We start from the raw sequence: 19,839 nt of genomic DNA, 5'->3' as shown, positions 1-19,839 counted from the left end.
CAGGGAGGAGGCCACAACATAGTTTTGTATACCTCTGTCAAATCCCCCCTCATTCTCCTGCCCTCCAAGGAATAAAGTGTAAGGGGGTTTCTATTTTTATGTTACTGCGGAGGCTAATTAAAATGGCGTCTTTGTTATGTTAATCTGGGGAATGCGGCTTTGTTGTGTTAAACACTGAGAAAGTTTGCGCTAACAGTTTGTTTTTGCTTTAGAGTCTGATAAGAGGGTGCTATTAACCAATTGGGATAGTTGTTATGGTTTTGGTGTATTTGAAGATACTGTTTGCGCGGGGTTTGGGGGCAGAAGGCGGGAGAGCGAGACAGAGGATGGACGAGGTGCTGTGAGTCCGCTAACGGGGTCGGACCCCGAGCGGGACGTTCGGCGAGGAGACGGAGACGGATTCGTGTGGAGCGTCTGGTCGACCACCGTTGTTGGTCCCAGGCGGCCGGTCGAGGTGGTCCGAGGGGTCGCAGGGTGAAGAAGAAGGTCCTTGAGCTCCAATGGTTTTGTGCACGAAGAGATTGAACTTTGATAAGTGTGGCGCCTTATATTTTCCTTTTATATTTTATTCTCTTTTAATTATATAGTTCCAGTAATATCTATAAACTGTAAATCATTTAATCGTATCTGGTGTATTGTCTGTTATTTGGGCAGGGTGGGGTACATCACACGGCATCCACTCAAACTAATTACCCAGATTGGTGGGGCCAAGGGCTGTTTCCCTAGACGACAGCTAGCCAAGCGACCCTGAGGGTGGCCGGGGGGCTACATTGTGGGGCCTTTCATCCGGAATTGGATCTACTGGTATGCTGTGTGGTTGCCCTTTTTAAATCAGTAATGTGTGTCTCTGTGGGTTATTTGCTGGTTATTGCTGTATGCATGGTTGGTAAGGTCTTTGTTCGAGTTCAGTCTAGCATTGACGAGTTGGAGGTGGAACTCGAGGCTGTCCATGCTGTTGGGAAAGAGAGGAAAAAGTGGTCTGATTCAGAGGTAAGGTCTGCAAATAAAAGTTCTAGCTCTGGCAGGCTCCGCCTGGCGTTTGGGATAGTGTCCACCCCAAGAGGGGCGGAGGCGTGTGAGACGTGGACGGAGCGGATCTCTCAGTTGTTAGATGAGTGGCAGTGCTCGGTTGAGGGGGAGCGACAGGGATTGATTGAAAGTTTGAGTAGGCGAGCTGGTGACGGTATTAGAGCTGTCAGATTCACCTACACCGTAGTGACAGCTGTCAGTTATTTGAAAGGGGGGGGGAAGTTTTCAGTGTGTCTTCTCTGGCGAGGAGGGCGGCTAAATTGCTTGCAGTGCCAGGGGGATCATTTCAGGGGATCAGTTGTTCAGCTGATCAGAGAGGTGTCGGGAAACTTAATGGAGGGCCATTGGGGGAACGGCTTGGGGTCTCTGGGGAAGCACGTTCCCAGCAATGTACCAATGAACTTCCGAAAGGAAAAGACCCTATTCCTGAAGGCTTAGAGGGGCTACGCCCCAGGGTGTCGCTATTGATAGAGGGAAGCGATGCTAAAGCTATCCTCGAGCCCGGGGCACAGATCAAGTTGTTGGACAGTTCGTTTTACAACCAGTGTCTGAAGCATTTATCCTTGACAACCGCAAGGGCACCGGAGACTTTGGGTACCAGTGCCAGTAGTTATCCAGAAGACGATGATTGGTTAATGACCCTGGAGTTCCTGGGGGCATTGTCTGGGCACCCAGCATGTCGAGTTGCTTCTGAGGACGTGTGTAGCAGCCTTGAGCCGGTACCGAATTTAAACAAGACCCAGCGGTGGTACGGCCTGGGGAAAGTAGCTGAGGTGAGAACCTCTTAGTAGACGCTCCGAACTACCACGAGGGACGGGAGTTGACCGCTGAAGACACCTCAGTGAGAGAGAGGTCGCGGCAACTGGACCCTAGGGGCGTGGAAGCTGAAGGCAGCGTGTGTGTGGATGATGCGATGTGTTTAATGTGCTGGATCTGAGGAGTGGAATGTTGCCAGATCCTGAGGAGTGCGGCTGTTGAGCTGAAGATGGCCTTTACTCGTTCCCTAGGATTCTTCCGATCCGAAAAGATACCCAAGGGCATATCCGGAGCCCCTGCATCCTTCCCGCGGGGCATGAGGAAAGACCATGGGGGAAGTGAAGGTGTGTGGAGTTGTGGCGTATGTGGATGACCGCCTAGAGCTTGGATTCGCCTGGGGGGACTATGATGCGAGGCGAGTGGCTGAGCCCGGGCGACCGAAGCGAAGTGTCAAATGTGGAGGAGTTTTTGGCCGAAGGAGTTTGGTGCAATGTGAGGAAAATGACCCAACATACCAGTTGAACTTCCTGGTGTTGGGACAGACGGTGGTGGACCGGGGGATGGGAACCCAGGTCGTCAATCTGAATGAGACACAGGGAAGAGAGGGGATTTGCACGGCACTGCGGTCATGTACTGATGAATTAATTCAGCGAGAAGAAACAATGACCCACCTTCGAAGAGATCAGCAGAAACTCAAGACGTCCATTCAGAACAGATTGTAAGATTTACAAGTTGGGGAAGATCAAGGAAGTGTTCTGACTAAGGTCAACAGAAAACCGAGAGCCCAGGGAGGGGAGTTTGACTACACTCCCGAGGAGGTGAAGAAATGGAGGACAGATCTCGGAAAAGGGAGGCGGACGCTTGAAAGGAACCTGAAGATGACTATCGCGAGTTTAGATGAAGTGGAAAAACTGAACGTTGACCTGGAAGACCTCATCAGGAAGAAACAACCGGAGGCTGAACATTCTTTAACTGCTGCTTTTCAGGTCAGGGTGGAAGAAGCTGGTGGGGTAACTGCGTCCCAGATTGAGATGGCCAGGAACCCTGAGTCAGAACTGCGGAGGCTGTGGCGAGAGTTGAAGGAGTCCCCGAAGAAGCTGACGTCTCGACTGCAGGAGGCTGAAGGGGTAGCCCTGGCTAAATATTTCAGTTTGGAGAAACTCAAACAGCAGCTACCGATCGAGGGAATGAGGAAGGATACGGGTTCGAAGGATGATGTGCTGCACATGTGGTACAAAAGTCCTAACCTCGTTGGGCTTTAGTTGATTTCTGAGAGCAAGCTGACTGGGCAGTAATTAGCTGGACATTCACAAGACATAGATGGATGATACCTCACATTATTGGGCAGCTGCCAGTGTTACAACTTTCCTGGATCTCTCTGACAAGCAGCGCAGCTAATTGTGGACATCAGCCCTCCCTCTGTAACTGGAGGTACTCGTTGTCTCAAAGCCTTTGCTGAGTCCACTGCTAAATAATAAAAATATATAGAATAAATAAAAATAATAAATATTTCACATTCTCACTTGATGCAATTGCCAGTAAAACTACATTTTGTTAAGATGGTGGCTACAGGAAGGTTTAACTAAGTAGCAGACTAGGTCCTGATTAGGGTGGCATGGTAGCTTAGCAGTTACTGTGATGCTATTACAGTGGCAATTCCTCCCTAGTGCCTGACTCTCCTCTACCTTAAGGTGACCAAAGACCACCACCTTCTCCTGGGTTGTTGGTCCGATAGCAAAGCAGTCTTGTAGTAATTAGCACAATGGGGGTGTATGGGGTGTCAGGGAGGGGTAGCACCTCTGGTGGGGGAACATGTCGTGTCCTTTTCAGGGCGGTTAGTCCACCTTTGGTGCCCACCTGGCACTCAGCTCTCACCTGTGGCTCCCCGTAGCTGTTTGCATGCGACAGCGGCCACACCCCGGGCAACGGCTTTGACAAGCCGGCTAAACCAGGTGAGGGTAGCCGACGGGTCTCAAACCCTCGGTGTGATAGGGAGTTGTCTATCCCAGCATGTGAAGACAGACTCCGGCGAATTGAGCGGACAAGACCAATGGAAGGTCCAACGGTCAAGAAGGCGGTCTCTGCAAGCGTCGTGGAACGCGTAGAGCAGGACAAGACACAGAAGATGTCCTGGTCATCCACTGTGCCTAGTCCCATCTCCAGCTGTCTCGACTCTGTCTTGCCACTGGATCCAGATGGGAATTGGGAAGAGAGAGTGAGGCTGACGCTGCGCAACTCTCCCTCACTTAAATCCAAATCACGTGCTAGTCTCCACACCATCATAATGGTGTCGAGGTTTTCATCGACAACAATGGACGAACCACCAGCACAATGTTATTACAACACCAATTGTTAGGTCCCAGTTCAATTCCTGCCACTGCCTGCAAGGAGTTTTACGTTCTCCCTGTGACCACGTGGGTTTCCTCCGGGTGCTCTGCTTTCCTCCCACAGTCCAAAGATGTACTGGATAGGGCTGGTAAGTTGTGGATTTGCTGACACCGGAAACATGGTGACACTTGTGGGATCTATACAACAGAAAGCTCGCAGATTAGATTTGACCACATGTTTCGATGTGCATTGACTGATAAAGCTAATCTTCTTTCTTCCTCAGAATAATATTATTATCTACAGATGAAACAGCAAATCTGATTTTCTATTCCAATGGCTGCACGCTATGATTAGTGAAGTTTCTGAAACTTGGGTGTCGTCACCACCGCAATCCATGTCTCTACTACAACAATGAGTGCATACTGTAACTTCACTAATGAAGTTTCTGAAACTTAAGTCTCTCTACTTCTGGACTTTGTCTGCATTTCCCCATTACCACATTAGTTCATCCACATCTCTATTCACTCGTTACCAGCACTCACTATACTTCCCCCTACTATGTCCAGCCCTTCCAATGTTCTAACATGAACAAAGTCACGAGAGAGACACTGAAGCTAGTGGATATAGAAGTGTTTAATTTTGTAAAAATGAGCAACTGGCATCCTATTGAGACACTTTTGGAAGAAGAGGCCTGCCTAATCCAAAATTACATGACATTTTTATATGTTAAAAATTAAAGGTAACAGCAGGACAAATCTATAGTTACAATGTATCTACAATGCTTTTGAATTATGTATGGTTTCAGACACATCCTTCTTCACACCCACACACCAGACACCGAAATGAATGTCAATCCCCATTGATTCTCCCTCTGGATTCATGCATATGCCAACATCAAGTGAATTGGTGTTTCCTGGTTTGTGATCAAACCCAATCTGCAGTTCCAGGGAGGCTTTTGTTTAGAACTGCATTTTAAATTCAATCTATAATCAGCATTCAAATCTGAAGAGTGGTTGCTACTGAAATTAACGTTTGCTACATACCCCAACTCCAGATACACCCTAACAACTACAGCCTATCAGGACAACATCCACATCCAGTCATGTAGCAACCAGAACTGTACACCACACTCCAGGTGCAGCTGGATTTACTGTCACAAAGTATGCCCCAACTCTTACACTTAGTAAACTCCAGAGATTCTACAGATGCTGGAAGCCTGGAGCAACACACGCCCACACAAAATGCTGGAGGAGCTCAGCAGGTCTGACAGCATCTATGGAGGGGAATAAACTGTTCATGTTTTGGGTCAAGGCCCTTCAGTGCCTGAGCCTTGGGAGGAAGGTGTATCAAATGGCTTTTCCACCGCCATATTCACCTGCAGAGTCATTTTCAGAGAGTTATGGACTTGCTCTTCATGATCTCTCTCGTACATCAACACTCTGAAGGTCTTTGCGACTTATCGTCTACTTTTTGAAGAGAGCTGGACTTGCACGTCTATACTTACGTCAGTCTACAGACGTGCACTAGGGAGCATCCTAACCTGCTGCATCACGGTGTGGTATGGGAATGTCACTGCACTGGACAGGAAGGTTCTACAATGGGAAGTCAGAACTGCCTGACGCATCACTAGCACCAGACTACCTGCCATCAAGGACATATATACAGAAAGGTGCCAGAAAAGGACCAGTAACATCATGAAAGATCCCACCCACCCTGCTCATGACTGTTTGTCCCACTCCCATCAGAGAGGAGGCTACATCTACACTGGGACCACCAGACTCAAAAACAGTTACTTTCCCCAAGCAGTAAGGCTGATCAACACCCCCACCCACTAACCCACCCCTCCACACCCCCAACCACCTTCTGAACAGATGCTCATGTGCCTAGCGTCACCTTATTGGCATGCATTCAATCTACATTTTTTTAAGCTATCTTATGGATTTTTATTGTGTTTTCTTTTGTGGGTTTTTTTTGGTGCTGCATCAGATCTGAAGTAATAATTATTTCATTGTCCTTTACACTTTTGTACAAGAAATGACATTAGGCAATCTTGAATCTTGAAACGTCCTGCCAGTACTTGACAAACCAAAATGCGTTACCTCACACTTGTCTGGATTAAACTCTTTATGCCGGGTGTTGGGGAGTTTTGATTCAATACTTCTGTCTCACGCTTCCGGCACCAATGTATCATGCCCACAGTTTGCTAATCCTAACCGGTATGTCTTTGGAATGTGGGAGGGAACTGGAGCACCCGGAGAAAATCCACGCGGTCACGGGGACAATCTTCTTCCAGACAGTGGAGGGAATTGAATGCTGATCGCTAGCACTGTGCAGCATTATGCTTGCCGCTACCCGTGGTCTCTCACGCCATTGACCTGTAGTGGAGCTAGAGCAGAATCTGGCCACACAGTTGTGAGTGTACGGGGAGGAGAGAAGGAGCTGGCGGACACAGTTTTATGGGGTACCACTGCCGAGGATACCCAGGGCTGAGGTTTCACTGCATGTCCTTACTGATCATGGTCAGTTGGTCAACAAGTCCAGGAACCATTTGCAGAGGAGGGTGTGGTGTCCATGGTGAGGTACAACTTGAACAATTGTCAGCAGTTTTGGACTGCCTGTCTAAGAAAGGATGTGCAGCCTTCGGAGAGGGACCAGAGGAGGTACGTGAGAATAATGCTGGGAATGAAAGGGTTAACGTATGAAGAGCATTTGATGGCTGTGGGCCTGTACTCACTAGAGTTGAGGGGGGATCTCATTGAAATCTATCAAATACTGAAAGGCCTAGACAGAATTGATGTGGAGAGGAAGTTTCCTATAGTGGGGGGGAGGGGGGATTTAGGACCGGGGGCAACCTCAAAATAGAGGGGCATCTACTTAGAACAAAGATGAGGAAAATTTTCTTCAGCCAGAGGGTAGAAAGGCAAGTGAATGGGGCACAGAGGGTTAATAGATCATCCATGATTGAATGTCAGAGCAGCCTTAATGGGTCAAATGGCCTACTTCTGCTCCTTTGACATAGAGCCTTTGGAGATAAGTCTATTTGGAGTTCTGGTACTGTATGCAGAGTTGTAGTCAATAAGAGGTGTCCTTGTGAGGGCAGGAACTTCAGTAACCCACTTCCACGTGGGAATTACCTAGCTGAAAATTGAGACCCAAGTCACTTAATCAGCCTCAGATGACCTTAAGAATGTCAACATGGGTCTACAGTTCCAGTTACTAATGCCGCAATAAATAGCAACAGGCGGGCACCATTGTAAGTGCCTCAGACTGCTCTGCTGCTCTGCAGTGAGTAAGCGGAGTCCAGGCATTCTCCATTTGCTTTACGCACTTCACAGAGACACTCGTGAACAGCAGATGGCAGAACTTGGCCAGCCGCAAGTGACAGTGAGACAGAAAAACCAAGCTGGCACTAACAACACTCCCTGGAAGACTGCGGCCAATTAATGGATGGTGTAAATAGGAGTCTACCTCTACATTGTCCTAAACACAGGGGGTAAAATGGAATGGAATGGAACAGTACAGCGCAATACAGGCCATTTGGCCCACAATGTTGTGCCGACCTTTTAACTCTCTCAAGATCAATCTAACCCTTCCCTTCTGCCTAGCCCTCCATTTTTTCTATCATCCGCGTAACTATCTAAATGTCCCTAATGTATCTGCTTCTACCACTATCCTGGCAGGGAGTTCCACTCACCTACCACTCTCTGTGTAAAAACTCTATCTCTGACATTCTCCCAGTATTTCCTCCAATCACTTTAAAATTACGCCCCCTTGTATTAGCCATTTCCGCCCTGGGAAAAAACAGTCTCTGGTTCTCCCCTCATTCTATGCGTCCTATCATCTTGTACACCTCTGTCAAGAAACCTCTCATCCTCCTTCGCTCCAAAGAGAAACCCTAGCTCGCTCAACCTATCCTCATAAGGCACGGTCTCCAATCCAGGCAGCATCCTAGTAAATGTCCTCTGCACCCTCTGTAAAGCTTCCACATCCTTCCTATAATGAACTGAACATAATACTCCGGTGTGCTCTACCTAGGGTTTTATAGAGCTACAAATGACCTCAAGGCTCTTGAACTTAGCCCCCCGACTAATGAAGGCCAACACACCATACACCTTCTTAACCAGCCTGTCAACTTATGTGGCAAGATTCAGGAAATGAAGGTGAATGTGGCATTGTGGCCCCAGTGGGTAGAGCCACTGCCTCACAGTTCGACCCCGGCCTCCCGTGCTGTCTGTGTGGAGTTGGCCTATTTTTCCCATGGTTACGTGTGTTTCTCCACTCCGGTTTCCTCTCACATCCCAACGTCATGTGATCCAGTGGGTTAATTGGTGTCTGTAGATCACCTCTTGTGTGAATCTGGTGGGGTGGGTGTGGGTGCTGGCGTTGGTAAGGGCTTGGTGGGTTAACAGGCCTGTTTCAATAGTGTACCACTCCAGGACTGGGGCTCTGAAGTTCTGGAGCCTTGTACTGCACTCCACAGAGGTCTCAAACAGCCGGGGGAGGTGGGAGGGGGAGACATGTATCTGGGGTGCGTACCTGCTCACTAATGCTGAGATTGGCGCTGACAGAACCAGTGAACGTTCAGGCGTAATTCAAGCACTGCTGGTGTGTGGCTGAAGGGCATTTCCTGACGAGGGAGTGGTGCTGAGGGGGGGGGGGGGGAGTCTACGTGTCTGGGCCAGGGACGACTCCCCCAGTTGGAGAGCTCGGAGTCGAGGCTCGATGGCTGAGGTTGCTGCATTGGCAGGTTCGGAGAGGGGCTTGTTTTGCTGTGGCTGTTGCTCATGTTGTTCTGCTGAACATTGTCAACATGCGATGTTGGTGCTGCCCCCACCACGTCCTTAGGTTACGTTGCTTATTAAGGCAAACGCTGTATGTTTTGATAAATGAATCTGAAGTGGAATGGATAATGCAGTGACTGTGTGTGAGCATTAACATCTCCTTGGACCATCCCAAGCCTGGCTATGAACAGAGGGGGGTTGGACATGGGGCTAGAAACCCCATCCTATAACAACCCAGAGCTGCAGAAACTCCAAAGGCCTCATCCCTGGGGAGGAAGGATACACCAAGAAGATGGGCTACACCAGGAGACAATGTGAAAGACTGGCCCAGGACAGAAGAGTCTGGTGAGCTGCTGTCAACAGCCCATGCCCCAGTCGTGGTGGTGTGAGTTCCCAGTGTCTGCAGTCAGTGCTCTCGATGACAACCATGGGGCCCTCTGAGGGTTAAGGTAAGATCCCAGTGTCCCTCACATCCCTGGACCATGACAGAGGTCTCGACCGTGCATTTCCTTCCACCGTAGACAATGGGGCTGTCAACTCTACACATTCTGGTTCCAACCCCCTCCCAGAGGGGACCCTCTTCTCCACATCCATTATCTCAGCTCTCACCTCCACTCTGATGTCACCACCAGGAACATCCTCCTTTGGGATCAGTAAAGTATCTATCTACCCATCTATCTCCCTTCTTCCTTGGATTTCTGAAGGTTCTGTCTGGAAGCATCTCACAAACTGCAATCCTCAAATTTCAAAGTAAACTTATTATCAAAGCACATACATAGATGCCACCACATACCACCCTGAGGTTCATTTTCCTGCAGGCATTCACAGTAAATAGAAAGAAACACAACAGAATCCATGAAAAACTACATACAACAGAGACAACAAACAACCAATGTGCAAAAGATAACCGTGCAAATACAAATAAAAATACTGAATATAAAAGTAAGTATCAAGAACAGAAATTGTAGAGTCCTTAAAAGTTAGTCAGTTCACTGTGGGAACATTTCATTGATGGGGCAAGTGAAGTTGAGTGAAGTTATCCCCTTTGGTTGAAGAGCCTGATGGTTGAGGGGTAGTAACTGTTCCTGAACCTGGTGGTGTGGCTCCTGTACCACCTTCCTGATGGCAGCAGCGAGAAGAGAGCATGGCCTGGGTGGTGGTGATTCTTGATCATGGACGCTGCTGTCCTGCACCATGCACCATGCAGATGTTCTCAATGGTGGGGAAGGCGTTACCAGTGATGGACTGGGCTGTATCCATTACTTTTTGCAGGATGTTCCATTCAAAGGCTCACACCTCGTCAGGAATTCCCTTCACCAGCACAAAAATACTGACTGAATGCAAGGTTTAAAGGTGTCACCGGTTCCAGAATGTTCTTTGTATGACACAGTGCGTCCTTTGATTTTGAGATTGTGTTGTGTGAGCTGTCAATGGAGCATGATAAAAGTGAATCCCTTCTCTGCCTGAGACAGACGGAGGTTGCTGGACAGTCGTGGAGGGAGACAATAGCCTTTAAAATAATGTTGCCTCCAAGCTTCCTATGTATATTTACCAATGAATGAAATATCGACCACAGTTCCACTCAGAACATGTTCTGTGTGAAATGTTGCTCGGGCGAACAGTTCCCTTTGTTCTAATAGAATAACATTCAAGGTTCAAGATTCTTCTTCACCTCTGAAAGCCCATCACCCCTACTGAAGCATGGATCACCCACAGCAGCTCACCGGACTGCTGTGTCCTGGACCGAAGGTCAATCGACCCTGTGCCTTCCACTATCACCACACAACTTCACACAAGATCCTTCCTCTCCCAGCTTCCGTAACTCTGGAGTTTTACAGGGTGGGGCTCCTAATCCCAGGCCCAACCCTCCTTTCACAACCAGGCTTGGGACCGTCCACATTGGAGTTCGGATTCAAGATTGCTTAATGTCATTTCCTGTATACAAGTGTAAAGGAGAACAAAATTATTGTTACTCCAGATCCAACGCAGCACAAAAAAACCACAAAATAATAAAAATATACATTAAATATAAATAGATAAAATAGCTTATATACATACATAGATTGATTGTACGTCCAGAAAGTGACGCTCAGTTGCACAATGGTATATTTAGACTGAGGAGTTTGAGTTTGTTCACCAAGGTCTGCGTGACAATAGTGTTGAATGCTGAGCTGAAATCTAGAAATAGCTTTCCGATATAAGTTAGCTTGTTTTCAGGGCCATCTCATGACAGATGCCATAATACCAGTCGTAGAGTATTTCTGTCGGTAAGCTTATTAGTGAGTGGAAATCTGTAATTGTGAAAGTTCTCCCTCGCCGACCATCCCCAGACACTACCCCCATGCAACTCCCAGCTCCACATTGTCCTGGCACCATCACTTATAGTCATACAGCTCAGAAACAGGCCTTTCAGCCCCTTGAGCCCATGCTAGTGATCTAGCACCCTTTGTTTCACTATTCACAATCAGAATCAGGGATCTGGAAATACAGGTCCATAATTGCTTAAAGGCGGCAGCACAGGTAGATAAGGTCGTAAACAAAGCTTTTGACACATTGACCTTCATAATATTGAGCACAGGAGATGGGACATTATGTTAAAGTTATATAAGATGTTGGTGAGGCCTAATTTGGAGTATTGTGTGCAGTTTTGGTCACCTACCTACAGGAAAGATGTAAATAAGATTGAAAGTGTGCAGAGAAAACTTACAAGGATGTTTCCAGGACTGTAGGACGTGAGTTAGTAGGTCAGGACTTCATTCCCTACAGCATAGGAGATCTGATAGAGGTATACAAAATCATGAGGGTATAGATAGGGTAAATGCAAACAGGCTTCTTCCACTGAGGTTAGGTGGGACTACAACTAGAGGTCATGGGGTAAGGGTTAAAGGTGAAATGTTTGAAGGGAACATGAGGGGAAAGTTCTTCACTCGGAGGGTAGTGAGAGTGTGGGATGAGCTGCCAGCACAAGTAGAGGGTGTGATTTTGATTTCACTATTTAAGAGAGCTTGGACAGGTACATGGATGGGAGGGGTATGGTCATGCAGCAAGTCGCTGGGACGAAGCAGATTAATAGTTAGGCACAAACTAGATGGGCCAAAGGACCCATTTGTTTCTATGCTGTAGTTTTCTATGACTCTGTGACATTGAAATTAACTCATCGAGAGGACAGAAGGAGCACCTCAGCTAGATCCGCCAAAAGTGGGATCTCCCGGTGACCAACCATTTTAATTCCTATCCCCACCCCTGTTCTGACATGTCGGTCCACAGCCTCCTCTTCTGCCACCATGAGGCCACTCTCAGGGTGGAGGAGCAACACCTTATATTCCATCTGGGTAAGATGCACAATAATTGTTCATTTCCCCTCCCCCTTTCCTCTTCAATTCCCCACTCTGGCCTCCTCACCTGCCCATCACCTCCCCGGTGCCCCTCCCTCTTCCCTTTATCCCATGGTCCTTCATCTCCAGCCCTTTGCCTTTCCCACCCACAGTCTAGCTAGTCCTCCATCCCCCCCCCCCACCTTTTATTCTGGCGTGATTCCCCCCTCCCCCCCTCCATGAGGTGCCCTGGCCTGAAATGTTGACTGTATTAATTTCCATAGACACTGCCTGACTTGCTGAGTTCCTCCAACATTTTGTGTGTGTTGCTCTGGATTTCCAGCATCTGCAGAATCTCTTGTGTTTCTGAGAAGGAAATACTGGTTCTAAAGAGGTTTATCTCCTATTTAAGTCCTTATCTTTATTACCTTTCTCCCAGCATGGCAGTAAAATCTAAATTACGTTTGAGTGTATAGATATCATGGGTAAGACCCAGCAGCGTAAAGGTCAGAGCAGGGCTCGCAACGTTGGAGTTCAATTCCAACATCATCTTGTAAGGAGTCTGCACGTAGCCCGCGTGACCATGTGGGTTTCTGGGTGCTCCAGTTTCCTCCCACATTCCAGAAACTCAGCCAGCTCCATCATGGACGGTAGGCTCCCCAGCATCCAGGACATCCTCAAAAGTCAATGCCTCTAAAAGGCAGCATCCATCACGAAGGCCCCTCACCACCCAGAACATGTCCTCATCTCATTGCTACCATCAAGCAGGAGGTACAGGAGCCTGAAAACACACACTCAACATTTCAGGAACAGCTTCTTCCCCTCCGCCATCAGATTTCTGAATGGACAATGAACCCATGAACACTATCTCAATTTTTTTTGCTCTCTTGTTGCACTATATATATATTTTTTATCTTACTGTAATTTATAGTTTATAAATTATGGAGTGCAATGTACTGCTGCGGTAAAACTACAAATTTCGCGACATATGTCTGTGATATAAATCTGATTCTGATTCAAGAAGCACTTGGAGGGGCAAGGTTTTAGAGCAGAGGTTCCCACCCTTATGTCTATAGACCCTCGGTTAATCGTATGGGTCCATGGCATAAAAAAGGTTGGGAACTCCTGGCTTATAGAGATATGGTCCGAACATATGAAATTGGGACTAGCTGGGGGGAGGCAGATTGCCAGCATAGACCAGTTGGGCCGAAGAGCCTGTATCTGTGCTCTATGACCGTATAAACATGCGGCATTCCCGCCGTCCTGCCCTGAAACGTTAACAGAGGGGTGTTGAAACCGAGACCAGAGACCAGAGAGGGACCAACCGAGCCAGGCGTTCTCTCTAAGGCCTCCACCCCCTACCCGTCTGGCAGAGACAGGCATAATGCTGCTTTAGCACAGAGACAGCGGCGGCGGTAGCCCCGCCGGGTCCGTCCCCGTGAATCAACCCCTGGGATCGGATCGGATCGGAGCACTCTGCCCCCCGGTTCGTGCACGGGCCGCCACTGCCATCTAGTGGTGGGCGTGGGCACAACAGCAATGAGCTCCAGAACTACACTCTCAGCAAATGCTGGAGGAACTCAGCAGGTCAGGCAGCATTTATGGAAAGGAATAAATAGTCGACATTTCGGGCTGAAACCCTTCTTCCGGTCTGGAAAGGAAGAGGAAAGATGCCAGAAATAGAAAGGTGTGGGGAGGGGAAGGAGGACAAACTAGAAGGTGAAGCCAGGTGGGTGGGAGAGGTAAAGAGCTGGAGGGGAAGGAATGTGATGGGAGGGGAGAGTGGACCACAGGAAAAGGGAAGGAGGAGGGTCACCGGGGGAGGTGATAGGCAGGTGAGAAGAGATAAGAGGCCGGAGTAGGAAATAAAAGAGGGGAGGGAGAGGGAAATAATATTTTACCATAAGGAGAATTTTATATTCATGCCATCAGGATGCTACTCAGACGGAACATAAGGTGTTGGTCTGGCATATCGGAACTGGAATTGAAATTGGATTTAAAATGAATTCTACTAAAGTTCAATTTGTCATTCAACCATACATGTGTAGACCGCCGAACGAAGCAACATTCCTCCAGACCAAGGTGCACAACACAGTACCTATGACTCATATACAAGGTAATGTTACCACAAGTAAATTAATAAGTAATAGGATGCACTTACAACACAAGTTAAAAACTAAACAGTATAACGCTACTGGCGCTTCATATGTGACGAGACCCGGTGACAAGGAGTTCAGTAGTCTCACAGGCTGGGGGATGTTTCCCATCCTAACAGTCCTTGCCCTAATGCTACGGTACCTCCTGCCTGATGGTAGGGGGTCGGAGATTGTTGGATGGATGGGAGGGATCGTTGGCCCTGCGAACGGAACGCTCCTGGTAAATATATCGAATGGGCAAAAGAGAGAAGCTAATGATCCTGTCAACAGTCCTCACAATCATTTTTATGATCCTGCGGTCAGATACCTCGCAAATCCCGTACCAGACAGTGACCAAAACTGTGGTCTGGTGCTACAGTAACGACAAAGCCCTTCAAACCTGACTCTTTGAACGAGCAGTGCAGCTCTTCTTTCCGGACACCTGTTGTGGGTCACCATCATCTAGACCTGCTAACAGATCTGTGAGGCATCTTGGGCTAGTTCACTACATAAAAACCCTCCAACCATCAGGCTCCTGAACCAGAGGGGATAACCTCACTCACCTCAACTCTGAACTGATTTCACGACCTATAGACTCTAAAACTCATGCTCTCAGTATTAACCAACTAAATAACTAATTCATTAATTATTAATTGGTTGTTAGTTATTAATTGTCAACTAATTATTAACTAATTGCCAACTAATTGATTCATTCATTCATTAAACTGTTTATTTGTTTATTATCGGCACAGATTGACTTCTTTTGCATATTGGGTGTCACGGAATACTCTGGGGTTACAGATAATCTCCATGTCCCCTTGGAGTCACAGATCAGAGCTATTTCCTGGGATTCTGGACTATTTGAGACCCAAGGACGTCAGAGAGATGAACTGTGAGGTTGAACATTACCCACAGAGATTGGAGCAGCACCACTGATGGGCTGAATGGTTTTTCCCTGTAATTTTAATTAAAATACAGAGCAACGGAATTGCATTTTATTGTAATGATCCTTCACTGCTGCAGTCCCTTTGTGTGCCAGCAGGGGTCAGATCAGACAACACATCAGACCTTGACAACAGGAATTCTGCAGATGCTGGAAATTCAAGCAACACACATCAAAGTTGCTGGTGAATGCAGCAGGCCAGGCAGCATCTCTAGGAAGAGGTACAGTCGACGTTTCGGGCCGAGACCCTTCGTCAGGACTAACTGAAGGAAGAGCTGGTCCCATCGAAACATACAGTGGTAAGATTTTGTTTGCATTAGTGACGAACAAAGTCTGGGGATGTGCTGGAGACAGCCCAGAAGTATCACCAGGCTTCCAGTACCAACATAGCATGTTACTAAACTTAACCGATACGTAGGACAAAACCCACATAGAGACTGCTTACGGACAGAGGTAGGGATTGAACCCCGACTGGTGATCACTGACACTGTAAAGCGGTGCTGGTAGATATTCACAGCCAGGTTCCGCAGGTAGGACTGTCTAATAACTAGGAGGCAGAGAACAGAGGACAATACAGCACAGGTACAAACCCATTGGCCCCAGGTCAGAGAACAGGTTCAGATTGACAAGAGTCCCAGCAATGTTCAGCATGGAAACAGGACATTCAGCCCATCACGTCAATGATGATCAGCGTACCTAATGTTCAAAGTTCAATGTATTAAACAAATTTACTATCAAAGTACATATATGTCACCATATACAGCCCTAAGATTCATTTTCTTCCAGGCATACTCAATAAATCCATGATAGAATAATAATGTATAGGCGTCCATTAGTCTGATGAGACCATGGACTGACACCTTGGAAGGTTTCCAGGGCGCAGGCCTGGGCAAGGTTGTATGGAAGACTGACAGTTGCTCACGCTGCAAGTCTCCCCTCTCCACACCTCCAATGTTGTCCAAGGGAAGGGCATTAGGACCCATACAGCTTGGCACCGGTGTCATCACCGAGCAATGTGTGGTTAAGTGCCTTGCTCAAGGACACAACACGCTGCCTCAGCCAAGGCTCGAACTAGCGACCTTCAGATCACTAGACCGACGCCTTAACCACTTGGCCACACGCCAGCAGAATAATAATGATAACAGAACCAACTTGGGCATTCAACCAGTGTATAAAAGACAACACACTGAGCAAATACAAAAAAAGAAATAATAAATAAATAAATAAGTGATATATATTGAGAACATGAGATGAAGAATCCTTGAAAGTGACTGCATAGGTTGGAGGAACATTTCTGTGATGGGGCAAGTGAAGTTAGTGAAGTTATCCCCTCTGGTTCAAGAGCCTGCTAGTTGAGGGGTAGTAACGGTTTCTGAACCTGGTGGTGTGAGTCCTGAGGCCCCTGTACTTTCTTCTTGATGGCAGGAGTGGGAAGTGAGAGTCCTCGATAATGGATGCTGCTTTCCTCGACAATACCCCTACTTTTTGTAGGACTTTTTCATTCAAGGACATCGGTTTCTGTACCAGACTGTGCTGCAACCAGTGAATATACTCCCCAGCACACATCTGTAAAGGTTTGTCAAAGTTTTAGATATCACACCAAATCTTCACAAACTCCTAAGGAAGGAGGTGCTTTCTTCATAATTGCACTTTGGTGCTGGTCCCAGGACAGGTCACCTGAAATAAAGTTCAAAGTGAAATGTACAGAGTAAAGTTTAGTATCAAAGTCCATATATAATCGGGTTTTCATTTCCTTGTAGGCATTCATCGTAAATAGGAAGAACCACAATAGAATCAATGACAAACCGTACACCACAGAGAGGGACAAATAACCAACTGGCAAAAGACAACAAAATGTGCAAATACAAATTGAAAACAAATAAGTATTTTAAAAATCAAGACAATAAATTATATAAATTAAAATAACTAAGCTAATCAACTATATTCATTGGGGAAGGTGAGCGAGCCCACGGTGGCAAAGGAAACACTTGAAAGATAACATCAAAATCGACCTGAAGGAATTCAACGTGACATGTAAAAACTGGGAAGACATTGCACTCAGCAGACAAAGCTGGAGAAATCTGTTCAAGAGGGAACGGTGTCACAAGAGAACGATCTCCATGGTGTCACAGAGAACAAGCAGCAGCTGTGAAAGGAGCGACTGAACTACCACAAGACCCAACCACTAACCACGGTCACCACTGACTCTCACCCTCACTGCACCAGAATATGTGGATCCCAGATCAGCCTCTACAGTGACCTGAAGACCATCCCTTAGGAGGAGATCATATTCAAACTCGAGTGATTGTACTATTATTAGTATATAACAGTAGTTACATCTCCCTCTGTAATAAGACCATAAGATATAGAAGCAGAATTTGGACATTTGGACCATCGTGTCTGCTCCGCCATTTCATCACGACTGATCCAATTTTCCTCTCACCTGCCTTCTCCCCATATCCCTTCATGCCCTGACCAATCAAGGACTTATCAACCTCTTGCTTTAAATATACATAGAAACTTGGCTTCACAGCTGCCTGTGACAAAGAATTCCACAGATTCACCAGTCTCTGGATAAAGAAATTCCTCCTCATCTCTGTTCTAAAAGGACCCCCCTCTATTCTGAGGCTGTGTCCTCTGGTCTTAGACTCTCCCACCCATATGAAACCCCCTCTCCACATCCAGGGCCTTTCAGCATTTGATAGATTTCAATGAGGTCACCCTTCATTCTTCTGAGTTCCAGTGAATACAGGCCCAGAGCTCTTCATATGACAAGCCGTTTAATCCTGGAATCATTTTCATGAACCTCCTTTGAACCCTCTCCAGTTTCAGCACATCCTTTCTAAGATAATGGTCCCAAAACTGCTCACAATACTCCAAGTGAGTTCTCACAGGTGCTTTATAAAATCTCAGCTTTACATCCTTGATTTATATGCTAGTCCTCTTGAAATTAATGCGAACATGGCATTTGCCTTCCTCACCACAGACTTAACCTACAAATTAACCCTTAGGGAATCCTGCACAAGGGCTCCCAAGTCCCTTTGTGCCTCTGTTTTTTGTATTTTCTCTCCATTTAGAAAATAGTCAACCCTTTCATTTCTCCTACCAAAGTGCATAACCATACACTTCCTGGCACTATATTCCACCTGCCATTTCTTTCCTCACTCTCCTCATCTGTCTAAATCCTTCTGTAGCCTCTCTGCTTCCTCAAAACTACCTGCTCCTCCACCTATCTTCATATGATCTACAAACTTTGCAACAAAGCCATCAATTCCATTATCTAAATCATTGACATATAACGTAAAAAGAATCGGTCCCAACACAGACTGCTGTGGAACACCACTAGTCACTAGCAGCCAAACAGAAAATACTCCCTTTATTCCCACTCTTTGTCTCCTGTCAATCAGCCACTGATTTATCCATGCTAGTATTTTTCCTGTGTGTATTTTTCCTGGGCTCACAGCTTGTTAAGCAGCCTCATGTGGCACCTTGTCAAAGGCCTTCTGAAAATCCAAGTATACTACATCAACCAATTCTCCTTGGTCTAGCCTGTTGTTATTTCTTCAAAGAATTTCAACTGATTTGTCAGGCAAGATTTTCCCTCGAGGAAACCATGTTGACTACGGCCTATTTTATCGTGTGCCTCCAAATACCCTTAATAACCGACCCCAAAATCTTCCCAACCACTGAGGTCAAACAAATTGGTGTATAGTTTCCTTTCTTCTGCCTGTCTCCCTTCTGGAAGAATGGAGTGACATTTGCAATTTTCCAGTCTTCTGGAACCATTCCAGAATCTAGTGATTCTTGATAGATTATTACTAATTTCTCCACAATCTCTTCAGCCACCTCTTTATGAACCCTGGGGTGTACACCATCTGCTCCAGGTGACTTATCTACCTTCAGACCTTTCAGTTTCCCAAGAACCTTCTCTCTAGTAATGGTAACTTCACACACTTCATGACCCTGACTCCTGGAACTTAAACCATACTGCTGGTATCCACAATGAAGACCGATGCAAAATACTTCTTCAGTTCATTTTCCATTTTGTTGTCCCCCATTGCTACCTCTCCAGCATCATTTTCCAGCAGTCTGATATCCACTCTTGCCTCTCTCTTACACTTTATGTATTATCTGGAGAAACTTTGGGTAGCCTCTATAATATTATTTGCTAGCTTACTTTCGTATTCCTTCTTTACCTTCTTAATGACTTTTTAGTTGCCTTCTGTTGGTTTTTAAAAGCCTCCCAATCCTCTGAAGAAGAAGAAATTTTTGCTCTTTATCATATCCCTCTCTTTGGCTTTTATGTTGGCTTCGACTTCTCTTGTTAGCCACGGTTGTGTCATCATTCCTTTAGAATACTACTTCCTCTTTGAGATATATATATCCTGTGCCTTCTGAATTCCTTCCAGAAATTCCATCCACTGCTGCTCTGCAGTTTTCCCTGCCAGTGTTCTTTTCCAGTCAACTCTGGCCAACTCCTCTATCATGCCTCTGTAATTTCCTTTATTCCACTGTAATACTGATACATTTGACTTTAGCTCATTCTTCTCAAA

The 19,839-nt window shown here is 46.6% G+C and overlaps 1 protein-coding gene across 9 annotated transcripts in view; it reads left to right on the top strand.

Moving 5' to 3' along the window:
- Nucleotides 1-302: 302 nt before the first annotated feature.
- The window catches only part of LOC134337922 (polyhomeotic-like protein 2), a 308,667-nt gene continuing 289,130 nt past the window's right edge, over nt 303-19,839 (top strand). For 7 of the 9 annotated variants that reach the window (XM_063033301.1, XM_063033300.1, XM_063033308.1 and 4 more), the window contains exon 1: nt 303-486. The gene's annotated coding sequence lies outside the window, so the exon portion shown is untranslated. Of the gene's footprint in view, nt 536-13,986; nt 14,325-15,095; nt 15,586-19,839 lie in introns of those variants that run through there. The other 2 variants (XM_063033303.1, XM_063033305.1) reach the window with 2 other exon arrangements.

This window comes from Mobula hypostoma, chromosome 25, assembly GCF_963921235.1.
Source record: "Mobula hypostoma chromosome 25, sMobHyp1.1, whole genome shotgun sequence".
NCBI classification, from domain to species: Eukaryota; Metazoa; Chordata; class Chondrichthyes; order Myliobatiformes; family Myliobatidae; genus Mobula; species Mobula hypostoma.
The sequence above is the reverse complement of the archived record's forward strand: the minus strand, read 5'-3'. Positions and strand labels throughout refer to the sequence as shown.